Source organism: Vulpes vulpes, chromosome 2 (assembly GCF_048418805.1).
Source record: "Vulpes vulpes isolate BD-2025 chromosome 2, VulVul3, whole genome shotgun sequence".
Lineage (NCBI taxonomy): Eukaryota > Metazoa > Chordata > Mammalia > Carnivora > Canidae > Vulpes > Vulpes vulpes.
Window position 1 is genome coordinate 138,207,857 of NC_132781.1, and position 9,039 is coordinate 138,216,895.

Sequence of the window (9,039 nt, forward strand, 5' to 3'; positions counted from 1 at the left end):
CCGCCGGGCCCGGGCCCCCGCGCAGTCCCGGGAGGAGGCGCAGGCGGCCGGCCGGAGCGAGTGGACGAGCCCGGGAGCCGGCGCCCGACGTCCCCGGCGAGTTGGGCGCAGCTCGGGGCGCTCCCAGCCCTCCTCCCCGCGCGCCGGGGCCGCCGCTCTTAAAGGGCCCGCGCTCTCTCCGCGCGCCCGGCCGGCGGGGGCGGGGCCGGGGCCGCAGCCGGAGGGCTTCTCCGCGGCAGGTGCCGGCGGCGGAGTCCAACTGGCGGCCCTTCGACTCTTCCCAGAAGGAGGCAGCCCTTCCCTGCCCGCTCCCGTCGCTCCCACCTTGCTTTTGGAGAGCGGGTTTGACGTTGCCACCCCCTCCCCAGCGACCCCCTGGAGAGGAAGGGAGCCAGGAGGGAGGAAGGCTCTTCTTTCCCCACCTGGCGGGTGTGTAGGGAGGGATACTAAGGCAGCGGAGGGCAGGGAGGGGGGCCGAGGAACAGGGACCCAAGGGTCTGTCTTAGGGAGAAAAAAGGATAAACAGAAACCTCATGGTGTGTCTTTTCAAAAGCCTCAGGACGTCATGAGTCCTTGAGTGACCCTCCTCAGTTGCCCAGTGAGGTTGGGCACCTTGCAAGGGCGAGGGGACAGGTTTCAGAGGGAGACAGGTGCACTTTTAGCCGCTTACCTGCCGCCTCCATGTCCTTACCTGGAATGCGGGGCAAAGGGCAGCCCAGGGTTAGGTATGCTTCTGTTGTCTCTACACTTTTTGTTTTTTAAGATTTTATTTATTTATTCATGAGAGACAGGGAGAGAGGCAGGGGCAGAGGGAGAAGCAGACTCGAGCCAGATGCCACACTCCATCCAAGGACCCTGGGATCAAGACTTGGCCCTAGGGGCAGCCACTTAACCGCTTAACCGACTGAGCCATCCAGGAGCCCTGCTGTCTCCACGCTTCCGCTGTCGAAGCGGAGGACCCTGTTTTGTGTAAGTGAAATGTAAGGTGCGGTTCCACAAGGTGATGGGCCAGTGGGCAAAACTTCCACAGAGTGGAGCTGAAAGTGCTAGATGCTAGATTTAGTTCTGAGATCCAGCTTGAGCAGCTTGAGATCCGTCTGCATGGATGCCTCCGCACGGATGCCCAAGGCCCCGGTCTAAAGTCCACAGATACTGCGAATCGATACTGCGAATCCAGAGCAAGTGCAGTCCTGGCCCCACAGACTGGCCCCAAGGTCAGGAGGCCGGAGGGTGGAGACAGACCTTCCCTCTCCTCTGCCACTTCCCAGCACTGGTGATGGGAACTTCCCTTACCTGAGGGCAGGTTTCTCTAGAGTGAGCCCTGGGGTGGCCCAGGCTGCCTCACCTCCCGGAAATGGGAGAGGTCAGGCTGAGCTTGCAAATGGCCTGTTGAGAGACCTGGCAGGTGCAGAAAAAGACCACCGAGAAAGAAAACAAAAGTTAAACTTGGCAATGATACATTTTGTTTAAAAAAAAAAAAAACTTGCAGTAGGGGAAGAGAGATTTCAGTATAGAATCGGACCCAATTCCAAATACAACCTAAAGAGGGGCGAAAGCCAAAAAGCAAGTGGAATGGGAGGTTAGGGGTGGTGAGGATGGGGGTGGAGGTTGGCTGCAGGAGGCCCAGGACGATTAGATATCACCTGGGGGGCAGAAGGGATGCTGAGCATGATAAGATCTCAGGGTGGGAAATTCTGGATAAACTGACTTAGCAGGATTCTTGCTAAACTGGATTCTAGAAGGAAGTACACAGAAGGGCCTCCTTGGGGAGAAGGTTCAGGGGATCCCAACTAAAGATTCAATCAAAGAATCTTTGTCAGTCTCCCCTCTTGCTCAAGGGAAGAAAAGAAATTCTTCTTTCCTCCGTTCAACATAAGTCCATTCCTTATGCGGTCACCATTTATTTGTTTAGAACCTTGGTGACGGTAGATAATTGCTTGTTGTGACCTTTAATGAAAGGAGTGCCTTGAAGATAAATAGAGGAACATTAGAGTTCAATAAAGAATCAATGTGCGTACCCAACTTGATAGACCTTCAGAGATCTATGAGACATCCCAGGACCTGTTGTCCTTCCATGGCAGCATGAGCTGGGATGGCAATGAAAAATTTCTTCATTCACCTCTCCAATGTTCCTGGTTATGGCAAAGATGTCTGGTGGACTGTTGGGGTTGAAAATGTAATGATTACCTCTGACTACTGTGCAAGTGCCCCCTTCTGTAACCAGGGTCGTATGGAGGGCACTGAAGTTACAGAGAATGGCTCGCTGGTTTTCTTGACTTTGGCCAGTCACTGATCAGGGATATTATCCAGAGACAAGGTGAATGGCTTCCTCAGTGAATTGATGATCCTGTTGTTGAATCTAACTTCTTGAACCACGTGATAGATTCCTGGGGATGGTACTTAAATAGTGGCAAACATTTCCCAAAAAAGTAGCAAGGTCCTGGATGGAACACGGGCCTGGTTCTGTGGCTCTTTTTTTTTTCTACCCCACCTTCCAAGGAACTGAGATGTCCGTAGGGAGGATCCATGTTGTCCTGGATCCCTCTTGTTCTTATAGTGAGAGTGAAGTGACCCTGAGTGGGAGATGGTTGTTTTAGAAATAATTTAAGAACGCAGGAAGATGGCAGGAAATAGAGTAAGATGAAGAGATTGGGAAGATTGGTGAGGTAGCTAGAGCTGGCCCAGTTGGGAGGGAATAGCCAGGAAGCTTGGGTTCCCCCAAAGTCAGAATCCTCAGGAATTAGCCAGGAGTCATAGAAATAATCATCTGGTGGTTGAGGATAACCAAAGAATGCTAATTTTGAGGATGGGAAAAAGATGTGTCTGGAAGTGGTTTCTGTGTAGGACGCGCTAGGTCTGAGAAGCAAGGTAGGAATTTCCATTCACAGGAGGGATCTCCAGGGACCCCTGTAGTAGTGGCTGGGAGCTTTTATGTTGGATTTAGTGATGGCTACGTAGGTGTAACCATAAATGCTCATTCTCAGAAAAAGGCCTATGGTAATATCACAGTGGGAAAGACGTTACCCTTGTGAGGATAGATGGGAATAGGTGCAGGGTTTTCTGGTTCTGGGTAATCCCATGGCTTAAAACGGTGGAGGGGGAGCTACTTCCCTTCCTTGTTGCACCTTACCTGGTTTTCCCAGATTTATGTTTCTGGCAGTTGAGGCAAGGGGCAACCCCTTGGTCCAAATGAGAACCACAGTCCAGACCATTATTTGTCTACTATATCCTGCATTTTGTGCTTTTCCATGAGTCGTATTATATAAACCACATACAATAACTCAAGAGATTAACTTAAAGACTGTGGAGCAGCCGTCTTGGTGTTTCAAAGTCCATCTGAGTGGCTTAAATACCCAGCTTTCCCCATCCAGTTCTCTCTGAGTCTGAAGCTACCATTTGGGCTACATGGATTTCTTTTATCATTTCCTAAGGAGTCGTCCTAAAATAGTGCACTGTCTCTCAAGGGAAGGTGAATGATCCCACCAGAGATCTAGGCTCTCAAAGCAGGATGCAAGGGCACAGTCCCAAGGCTTGGAAGCTGCTTGGGTTTCTTGGGTTGTCAGGCAGGAGGCTGCTGATTTAGCGTACTGATCAGTCAAATCTATTTCCTTAGATCTCAGCTGAATCTTTTCGTGCTGCATTCCTCTGTTTTTACCATAATAATCTACTGGGATAATAACAGTGCCTCTAGAAGTTCTGCTGTTTGGGGTCCATTTTCGACTGGGGTACTGGCTGCTGTCAAGATTCCTCTCTGTTTTATGAACCCAACTCACGTTCTGTATATATGTTAACCTTTATTCCTTCTGCTCTTATGCAAGCCCAAGTAAGAGCAATTAACTCAGCAACCAGGGCTGATTTGACATTTGGCAGGGCTGAATATTCTAGAGGTTTATGTTGATCAGTGATGGCATATCCAGCCAGAAAGGCTCCATCTTCCTTCCAGAGATAGGAGCCATTGAAATGAAGAGTGAGGGATGCCTGGGTGGCTCAGCGGTTGAGCACGTACTTTCGGCCCAGAGTGAGATCCCAGAGTCCTGCATAGAGCCTGCTTCTCCCTCTGCCTGTGTCTCTGCCTCTCTCTCTCTCTCTCTCTCTCTCTCTCTCTCTGTCTCTCTCTCTCTCTGTGTGTCTCATGAATAAATAAATAAAATTTAAAAAAAGAAATGAAGAGTGAGGTCACTATGTATATGCGGGGTAGGGGATGGGGTTAGGGGTAGGGGTGGGGTTCTGATTAATCTGGCTGAGGACAGGATCATAGTCTAGTGTTAAGGACACAAGTGGGGCATCCCATTGGTGGGTGAGGGAAGCAAGGTGGCAGGGTTTTGAGAGTGACATATGGTGATGTGAGAGGGAGAGAGTAGTAAGATTTCATGAGAGGTAAGTCAAGATGCAGAAAAGTACTATGTTTTTTTTTTTAAGATTTTAGTTATTTATTCATGAGAGACAGAGAGGCAGAGACGCAGGCAGAGGGAGAAGCAGGCTCTCTTGTGGGGAGCCCAATGTGGCACTTGATCCCAGGACTCTGGGATCTTGCCCTGAGCCAAAGGCAGATGCTCAACCCCTGAGCCACCCAGGCACCCCCACCCCCACCACCATTAGTTCTTTTTAATGGCCAAAGTGGGAGTATTGCAGGGATTAGAAGTGGGATTACAAGTTTTTTGTCTCATAAACCTTGGATTATTGAGTGGAGCCCTTCAAGTCCTTCTGGCTTTAAATGACCCTGAGGGATCCTGGGAGGGGCATGGAAAGATCTATCTTTACCTTAGGGGGTTCTCTGTCTCTATGTGTCCATATTAGTGGAGGTTTCTTTGTCCATAAAGAAGAGGGAATCCTGTTAATAATTGATTTCTATATTCAGTGAGGAGGTGTCAGTTGAAGGGGGCAGAGGACCCCCAGGGAAGTCAGACAGAGCCGGTAGGAGACTTACATGAAAGGAAGGAATCAGGGACTTGTAGAAGGAATCCTTCTAGGGCACGATGACCTTTTATCTCCCAACTCATGAGAAGCTTCCTTCCTACCAGGCTTCCAGGGTGGCAGAACTGACGAGGAAGTTGCGCTGAGCTTCAGGAGGTCCCCTGGAAATATTAAGGGGTTGGAGACAGAGGCAGATCAGGAGGTAAATAATCAAAACTCACCACTGGTAAGGTGACCTCAGGAAGGGGGCAGGAAACAAGGTGGTGCTAAGGGTAGAACGAGTTGCCCTGGTGTCAGTGAGAAGTGTGGTGGGATGCCCTCAAGGATGTGGGGTTATTTCCCCTTGTGAGTTTGGTGGTTCTTGAGGGCACTGGAAGCTTACTTCCCTGGAAAGAGAGTTTCTTTCTCCGGAAAGAGAGAGTCCTGGTGAGGAGGGGACTCAGGCTTTTCCCTTCCTCTTGAGGCCTGGCACTCCCAGACCCAACACCCTTCTTTCTTACAATTTCAGCAAGTGTCCCAATTGGTGGAAGATGGTGATTTTGGAATTTGCCATAGATTAAAACTTTCAGGACCTCCTAGATCTTTTAATCCCAAACCCATAAGCTTGCCTTCTGTATTTCCAATGGTTTTGAAATACTATCCTTGTAATGCTGGGCTATTGTCTGGCGCTTAGACATGTCTGCGTTTTTGCCAGTTAATATTATTTAATATTATTTCTCTGGAATGGGTCATGAAGCTTTGGTCTGCAACTATTTCTAAAGCTTGTGGGCAGAGCTGAGGCTAATTTGGAAGGTCAGCTCCAGCCCCAAGTGCTCCTTCCTGCTGTCTCTATTTAATGGTGATCGTTAGGCACATTTCATCTTTGTTTGTAATTTTGAATACCTGACCAATGCATTTGGGCAAGAGAGACCTGAGGGATGGCTTCTAGTCATTTTTCTCTTACTTTCTTCATTTTCTAATGGGAGTTAGAGGTATCCTTGAAAGTCGTCAGATGTGGTGGTCCTTTGGCCTTTCCAAATCGAAGGGAGGCATCCCCAAACCACAGGTAGAGAAGTTGATCTAAATCAGGGAATCTGGAGAGCATACTCCCAGAACCACCCTATAATATTCAACAAATCTTTTCCTTTTTTCTCAGGAGTCAGGAGAGTCCTTGATGGTGACATGTTGATTCTGAGACCAAGTTTTAAATGGCGTCTCTTCTGTCAACCTGGCTTGAGAATGGGTATGGGTCACATCATGGGCCTCATCTGCAAGAAGAGATGGGGGTCTGGTGTGTCTTACAGTTGCAGCCAGTTGAGGGGTTGGGGGTGGTGATGGTGAAGGATATTTTGGGAGAGAGGGATGGATATGAAGAACTGCGAGGGGAACGTGAGGGGGTGCTGTGAAGGGTTCTAGGGGTTTACTGAGAACAGATTCTCTGAAGACATTGTTCAAGAACTTCTATGTTTTTTTTTTTTTTTAAGGTTTTATTTATTTATTCATGAGAGAGACAGAGAGACAGAGGCAGAGACACAGGCAGAGGGAGAAGCATCCGGGACTCCATCCGGATCTCCAAGATCACACCCTGGGCCAAAGGCGGGCGCCAAACCGCTGAGCCACCCAGGGATCCCAACTTCTATGGTTTGAATGAGGTTTGAATCATTTAGTTGCTTTTTGGTTTCTTCATATCAACTGAACAAAGCAGACCACGGTGCATCAGAAAATTTTGTTCTTGATTGCCCTAGGGCTCCCCTTAGGTAATGCACTAATTTGGGCAAATCCCAAGAGCCCCCAGAGGGCCCACTGTAAAGAGAGTTTTCAGTAAAGTTTTGCTAATGAGAAAGAAAGTGGACAGCATTTGGCCACAGAAGGATATAGCCAGCAGGAGTTTGAGGAGAGCTTTCGTTCAGTTGAAGAGCTTCCCTGTTCTAGACTACTGGTACCTTTACACTTACGAACTGAAATGCCTGGGATTCTAACCCAGCTTCTGTTCCTTACAGAGACTGGCATCTTCTAATCAGAAAAGCCTAGGACTCACCTGGCCTCTGTTTATCCAGGACTCTTAACAGTTAAACAGCTGCTTGCTTGGGATTCTGACCCAGCATCTAGGGAATACTCAGAATCCTAAGAATCAAAATCTGTCCTCACTGTGTTGCAGGGGACATTTATCTGGAGCAGTGGATTCTGGAGTCGGATTATCATCAGATAACCCAAACCAGCAAACAGGCTGGTGGCAAAAGGTCTAGATGCATAGCACCAACCCTGATTGTTATGTCTGTGAGTCTGAAGCTGGTTCCAGTTCAGATCTGGGTCACATTACCAACAACCATAAAGAGAAATAGGGTCGGACAGAAGTTAAAGCAGTGAAGATAGATTTTTACCAAAAAAAGCTATTGCAGTAGGAGAAGAGACTCCAGTATAGACTTGGGCTCAATTCCCAAGACAACCAGAACAAGGGGGGATTTATAGTGAAGAAGCAAGTTGGGTGGGGGGCATTGGCGGATGGAAAATCACTAAGAGCAGACATTAAGTCTGGGGTGGGCTCTGGCTGAGGCAGGCAGGAGCCTAGGGGGTATTGCCTAGGGGGTAGTGGGGATGGGGAGTTTGTTCAGATTATTAGGGGAGGGGATTTCTCGCTAAACTGATTTAGCAGGTTTCTTGCTAAAACTAGATTCTAGCAGAAAGTATGCAGAAGGGCCTTAGTTCTTCAGGGAAAAGGTTGGGACAATTTTATCCATTTCCACTACCTTTTCTGTGGGACCCCCTCATTTGAGAAATGGATTTCTAATTTTTTTTTTTAATTGAAGTATCATTGACAACAGTGTTATATTAGCTTCAGGTGTATAACACTGATTCAACAATTCTATACATATACTGTGCTCGCTACGATAAGTGTGGTAAATTTCTAAATTTTTTATTCTGAAATGTATTGTGGTTGTCAGAAATGGACCACAGACTTTTCTTCGTTTAACTGAACACATTGCAATCTTTCCCAATATTTATCACCAATTTAAAAAGAAGGGTTTGAGGGGTACGTGGCTGACTCAGCCAGTAGATCATGGGACTCAGATTGTAAATTCAAGCCCCACATTGGGTGTAGAGATTACTTTCTAAAAAATCTTTTAAAAATAAAAATAAAAAGCAGAGTTTGAGTTTTAGTGATGTTTAGTAAAGAGAGGGACCCAGGAACTGTGAATAACTGAGTAATGCTTTTAGAGACCTGTGTTCAGTTTGGTCATTGTTTTCTCTCTGTTGGAGGTTCCTCTCCTGGGGAAAATCTCAGGATGCCTGACTGGCTCAATGGTTGGGTGCCTGCCTTCGGTTCAGGCGGTGATCCTGGAAACCTGGGATCGAGTCCCACATTGGGCTCCCTGCATGGAGCCTGCTCCTCTCTCTGCCTGTGTCTCTGCCTCTCTGTGTGTGTCTCTCATGAATAAATCAATAAAATCTTAAAAAAAAAAGAAAAAAAAAAAAAAAAAAAAAAGAGGCGGCATCCCTTGTGACCAGACCCTGAGGCTCCCAGTAGTTGGGTTCTGGGACCTGCAGTCACCTCTGGGCTCCCAGGTGGTTTGGTACACCCATCCATCACAGGGGTCTGTGGTCCTACAGGGTCTGGCCAGCACCTAAGGCCTGAGGGGACTGGCAGGACAGACACCATGGGCCCTAGCCTTGGGTCACCCAGTGTTAAATGTCATCTGTGATTTGCTAATATCACTGCATCTAGAACCTCCCACCTGGCACTTTTTGTTTTTTTGGAGCCTTTCTGAATTAAAGTGCAGACACCTGGTTTCATGGCAGCTTCACTGAGACTCCGAGGTGTTGTGAGGTGGTGTACAAACGCCTAGAGATTAGAAACCAGACCTGGGAGGGGTGGGGAGGGGTTATTGGGGGTGGGGCACTGCCCCAGCACTAATTTACTGGGCAATCCTGAGCAAGTTCTTTCCCCTCTTTTGGGCTGCCTCTTCATTTGTAAGAGGGTTCTGGCTCAGATAGTGGCTGAAGTCCCTCATAAAGGCAAGGCACTGTGGGTTGGAACCGGGCCCAGGGCCCCACCCCCATCCTTGGCTGCCACTCCCCTACCCCCACCCCCATGGGCCCCTCAGGCTCCGGTACTAAGATAAGGAATAAACAAACAAGCCAAACATG

The 9,039-nt window shown here is 48.3% G+C and overlaps 1 long non-coding RNA gene across 1 annotated transcript; it reads left to right on the forward strand.

Annotated features, from left to right (window-relative positions):
- Window positions 1-121: 121 nt before the first annotated feature.
- Window positions 122-6,198, forward strand: LOC112929587 (uncharacterized). The gene is made up of 3 exons (XR_003236950.2): window positions 122-969; window positions 5,022-5,116; window positions 6,050-6,198. It is a non-coding gene; the product is annotated as an uncharacterized lncRNA (long non-coding RNA).
- The last annotated feature ends 2,841 nt before the right edge of the window (window positions 6,199-9,039 follow it).